The following is a 6,000-nucleotide window of genomic DNA, read 5'->3' as shown; positions in this document are numbered from 1 at the left end:
GTCCCCGCTTTACGCAATGTGCGCCTGCCCAAGGATTTCAAAGGCCCGCGCAAGGTACCAAATTACACGGCGGATCAACCTCCATAGACATGGGTGGAGAGCTATGAGATGGCCATGGAGATGCTTGATGTGGATGATGCGGCATGTGCGAAATACTTCACCATGATGCTCGAAGGAACGCCCCGTACTTGGCTAAAAAGCTTACCGGCCAATTCTATCAGTTCATGGGCCCAATTACGAGCCCGATTTATCAGTAATTTCAAGGATACATGTAAGCAACCTATGTCGATAGTGGACTTAGCTGCCTGCGTCCAGGAGGAAGGAGAATCGACGACTCATTGGGTGCGCCGGGTCTCAAAAGTGTTGCATTCATCAGACCGCATCAACGCTGACACTGCAGTTATAACCCTAGAAGGCAACTGCCGGTTTGGGCCCCTAAAGCTGAAGTTGGGACGGATGAAGCGCCATTGCACTGACATGGGGACCCTCATGGCTGCTTTGGTAAAGTATGTTGATTCTGATAGTACCAAGGATCCCGAATCTGATGATGACAAGGCAGGGAAGGGAAAGAGGAACAGCAACTCCAAAGGTCAGCAGCATCACTCGGCAGGCAATGGTAGCGGAGGCAAGCGTAAAGCGGATGGTAACATGAACTTTGTGGCTAATACCAACGCGCAGGACAAGGGCCAGCGACGCAAGGGTAAACCGCCAAATCGCAGTGGGGCGCCCAACCCTAACCCGGACCGCCTAAATTATCTACTGAACCAGCCCTGTCCAAGACATGGGACGAAGGAGGTGCCAGCAAACCACCTTTAGAAGGATTGCTACATTATGCAAGAGTTCAAGAATTCTAACGCTTTCCGGTATGATCACGGCTCCGGCGGTGGCTCAGGATCCGGGCCGGGATACGGTGGAGGAAATTCCGGTTCAGGATTTAATGGTAATCCGGGCGGACATAACAATCAAAATAATCAGAACAACCAGGGTGGTTACAACCAGCAGCAGCAACAGTCGGGTTACCAGAGCAACCCAAAGCAGTTGAATAGTGGGCAGTACCATGTCTTCACCACTAGCTTGGACAAGCGAGACCGGAAGGTTCAAAGGCGGGCAGTCAACTATGTTGAACCGGCCGTGCCCCGTTATCTACGCTGGTCTGAACAGCCAATCATATGGAGCAGAGAGGATCACCCTCCCCAGGTTGATAATCCGGGTCAGTTGGCTCTGGTGGTGGCGCCTCAGGTGGGAGGTTACAAGTTCACCAAGGTGCTCATGGATGGAGGGAGCAGCATTAATATCTTGTACTATGAGACCTTCCGTCGTATGGGACTAACAGATAAAAATCTCAAACCGTCCAATACGGTGTTCCACGGTGTGGTACCTGGCAAGTCAGCATATCCTGTTGGTAAGATAGCTCTGGAAGTGGCCTTTGGAGATGATCATGATTCCAGGTCAGAAACATTGACGTTTGAAGTGGTGAAAATCCAAAGTCCATATCATGCCCTGTTTGGGCGACCGGCCTACGCCAAGTTTATGGCACGACCCTGTTATGTGTATTTGCAGCTCAAGATGCCGGGTCACAAGGGGACAATAACGGTTCATGGAAGTCGTAAAATCGCTTTGGAGTGCGAGGAAGGAGATGCGGCCTACGCAGAGTCGGTTTGTGCCACCGAGGAGCTGAAGTATTATAAGGACAATGTTAATCCGGCGGACATGAGTCCATTAAAGAAGCCAACTACGGAGCATGATCCGGCCCTGAAGTTCAAATCGGCAGCTGAAACTAAGCTTGTTGACTTCGTGCTTGGCAATTCATCCAAGCAGTTCAGCATCAGTGCCAACTTGGATCCGAAATAGGAAAGCGCGCTCATCGAGTTCATCCATGAGAATCGGGACATTTTTGCATGGAAGCCCTCTGACATGCCAGGTGTACTGAGGCAACTCGCTGAGCACACCCTTAATGTGGATCCTAAATACAAACCGGTGAAACAGTTCCTCCGCCGGTTTAACGAAGAAAGACACAAGGCGATTGGAGAAGAGGTAGCCAGGATCTTAGCAGCTGGCTTTATTATTGAAGTTTTCCACCCTAAATGGCTTGCCAATCCGGTGCTGGTCCTTAAGAAAAACGGCACCTGGCGCATGTGTGTGGATTACACAGATCTTAATAAGGCTTGTCCAGCAGATCCTTTTGCCCTCCCCCGTATTGATCAAATTATTGATGCTACGGCGGGTTGTGAGCGTTTGAGTTTTTTGGATGCATATTCTGGCTATCATCAGATCAAAATGGCAGTTAAGGACCAGAAGAAGACGACATTCATAACTCCCTTTGGAGCCTTCTGCTATGTGTCTATGCCCTTTGGGCTCAAGAGTGCCCAGGCAACTTATCAACGGTGTGTACAAAATTGTCTTCACAAGCAGATTGGCCGTAATGTACATGCTTACGTGGATGATATCGTGGTTAAGTCAAGGGAGAAGGAGACTCTGGTTGATGACTTGAAGGAAACCTTTGATAACCTGAGGACGTACAAGATGATGCTTAATCCGGCCAAGTGTGTCTTTGGTGTACTGGCAGGCAAGTTATTGGGTTTTCTGGTGTCCAACAGGGGAATCGAGGCTAATCCGGAGAAGATCACAGCCATCACCTCCCTGGCTAAACCGAAGTGTATCAATGATGTTCAACGCCTGGCAGGCCGGATTGCCGCGTTAAGCCGGTTTGTCAGCCGCCTTGGTGAGAAGGCAATCCCTTTGTATTAGATGTTGAAGAAGACGGATCAATTCGTCTAGAGTTCTGCTGCTGATAAAGCATTTGAGGACTTAAAGCGGCAATTGGCCAATCCGCCTGTGCTCGCCGCTCCCATTAACAAGGAGCCGTTGCTGCTATATGTTGCTGCTAATGCTCGTGCGGTCAATGTGGCTATTGTGGTGGAGCGAAAAGAGGCAGGCAAGGAGCATTCGGTTCAACGTCTGGTCTATTATATCAGCGAGGTACTCATTGAGTCCAAGCAAAGGTATCCGCATTGGCAGAAGCTGGTATATGGAGTTTTTATGGCAAGCCAGAAGCTTAAGCAATACTTCCAAGGGCACCCCATTACGGTGGTAAGTTCTTCTCCCTTGGGGGATATCATCCAGAACCGAGAAGCGACTGGCCGGATTGCCAAGTGGGCTATAGAGCTTGGGCCGCACGGGTTGAAGTATGTGCCTCGGACGGCGGTTAAGTCCCAAGCACTTGTTGATTTCATCAATGATTGGACGGAACTGCAAGCACTTGAAGAAAAGCCGGATCACACATATTGGACCATCCATTTTGACGGATCCAGACAATTGGAAGGCTCGGGGGCTGGAGTCGTATTAACTTCCCCACGAGGTGATAAGTTTTGTTACGTTCTCCGCTTAATGTTCCCTTGTACTAACAATGCAGCTGAGTATGAAGCCTTGCTCCATGGTCTCCGGATGGCTAAGGAGATGAATCTAAGTTGAGTTAAGTGCTTCGGTGACTCGGACCTCGTGGCTCAACAAGTGTCTGGCACTTGGGATTCCAAGGACCCACTCATGGCAGCATATCGTCGTGAGGTGAATATTGTTGTAGGTCACTTTAAAGGCTATCAGGTGGACCACGTGGACCGACGGAAGAATGAAGCGGCGGACGCTTTAAGCCGGCTGGGCTCTCAGCGCAAACCGGTCCCGCCCAATGTTTTTCTGGATGTGCTGCACAACCCGTCGGTCAAGCTCCCTGGTGAAGCAGATATGGCTATTCCTGATCCGGAGGCTCAATTGGTGGCAGCTCTTCATGTCATTCTGGATTGGATGCTTCCTTACCTGGCGTACATGAACCAGGGCGAGTTACCAGAGGATGAGACTCTGGCCCGACAGATAATCCGGCGGTCCAAGTCCATGACTATTGTCAATGGCGAGTTGCATCATTGCAGTGTATCAGGGGCGTTTCAACGCTGTGTGTCTCCTGAAGAAGGCTGTGAAATTTTGCGTGAGATCCACGAAGGAGATTGTGGTCACCACGCCGGTTCAAAATCTTTGGTGGCTAAAGCATTCCGCCATGGCTTCTATTGGTTAACTGCTCATGCTGATGCGGAGGATCTGCTCAGACGATGTGACGGTTGCCAAAAGTTTTCAAGACGTGCTCATGTGCCGGCTCAAGAATTGAGAATAATTCCAATTACTTGGCCGTTTGCGACTTGGGGGCTAGATATGGTTGGGCCTTTCAAAAGGTCCAAAGATAAGAAGACCCACCTCCTGGTGGCGGTTGACAAGTTTACAAAGTGGGTGGAGGCAGAACCTGTTAGCAAGTGTGATGCGGCCACGGCAGTTCAGTTCATCAAAAAAGTGATTTTCCGGTTTGGCTTTCCACATAGTATCATCATAGATAATGGTACCAATTTGTCCAAGGGTGCCATGAAGGAGTTCTGCGAACGGGAGCACATCCGGCTTGACGTTTCATCCGTAGCGGACCCACAGTCCAATGGTCAAGCAGAAAGGGCTAATCAAGAGATCTTGAGAGGCATCAAGCCCCGGCTTATGGTTCCTTTGCAGAGAACACCGGGTTGTTGGGTAGAAGAGTTACCATCTGTGTTATGGAGCATCAATACCACACCCAACAGATCAACAGGATACACACCATTCTTCATGGTCTATGGAGTAGAGGCGGTTCTCCCTAGTGATATCCGTCATGATTCACCTCGTGTGGCGGCTTATGTTGAAGCGGACAACGAGACAGCATGGCAAGATGCTTTGGACCGGTTGGATGAAGAGCGTGACATAGCAGCTGCTCGCTCGGCGATTTACCAACAGGATCTTCGTCGTTATCACAGTCGCCGAGTTAGAACCAGAACCTTTCAAGAGGGAGATTTGGTGCTTCGGCTCATCCAATATCAGACTGATATGCATAAGTTATCCCCACCTTGGGAGGGACCTTTCGTGGTCAGCAAGAATCTGCACAACGGGTCATACTATCTGACCGATATTCGAGAGCATAAAGACTCACGTACATCAGAGGAGGAGACCAACAGGCCGTGGAACATAGCTCATCTTCGGCCTTACTATACCTGAGCCATTGGCTCTACTTATGTACATATTACGATGATGTATATATTATGATTAATATAATAAACTGGAACCTCAGCTAAAGCGGGGTATATGTTCTTTTACATCATGTGTGGTTACATGGAGTTGTTCTAAAGCGACCTCCGGTTTACCCCTTGAGTTAGCTTTTCAAAGCATCATGTAATATCACTTGGGGGCTTGGTCGTATCCGAACCAATGCAACACCTTTTGATAGGCGAAAGCCACCAGATCACTTGGGGACTTGGTCAAGTCTGAACCAGTCACGCCTCTTGATAGGCCTAAGGCCATAGAATCACTTGGGGGCTTGGTCGAACCCGAACCATTGCCACGCCTCTTGATCGGCATAAATGCCACGGTTTCATTTCGGGACCTGGCTGACTTGAACCATAGCTACACCTATCGGGAGTTTGGTCATGTCCGACCATGGTAACGCCATCTGATCGGCTCAAATAAGCCTCTTTTTGCAAATGGTTTTATCATTGCCTTTGCTTCACAATTTTCTTTGATAGATATTTCTTTCTTTTTGTTGCGTTTTTTTTAAACCGACAAAGTTTTAAACCGGTTCAAACTGTCAATTGACGGAACATGGTCCATTTTTAATCCGGAGACTATTTGCCTGGTTTGATTTTTTATTAACATCCTATTACGGAGTAACACGGTGTTTTATTATAACCCGGCACGATTTACATGGTAAAACGGCATTATATATATACAGGAGCTGCTATCTCCTCCAATAGTGTGGGTTTATAAACCTCCGCTTCAAGATTGGCCAAGCTAACTTCATGCCCAACGATGGCAGGTATTATGTATCCCAAAGATTTGATCATATGCTTAAATTTCAGATATTTTGATTTCACATATGCAGACATCATACTCCGCCTGACGGTACAACCGCGGTGGCACTTTAAGATTTTTTGTATTGCAGAAAAT

Source organism: Triticum urartu, chromosome 3, assembly GCF_003073215.2.
Source record: "Triticum urartu cultivar G1812 chromosome 3, Tu2.1, whole genome shotgun sequence".
NCBI lineage: Eukaryota > Viridiplantae > Streptophyta > Magnoliopsida > Poales > Poaceae > Triticum > Triticum urartu.
This window is presented reverse-complemented; position numbering follows the sequence as displayed.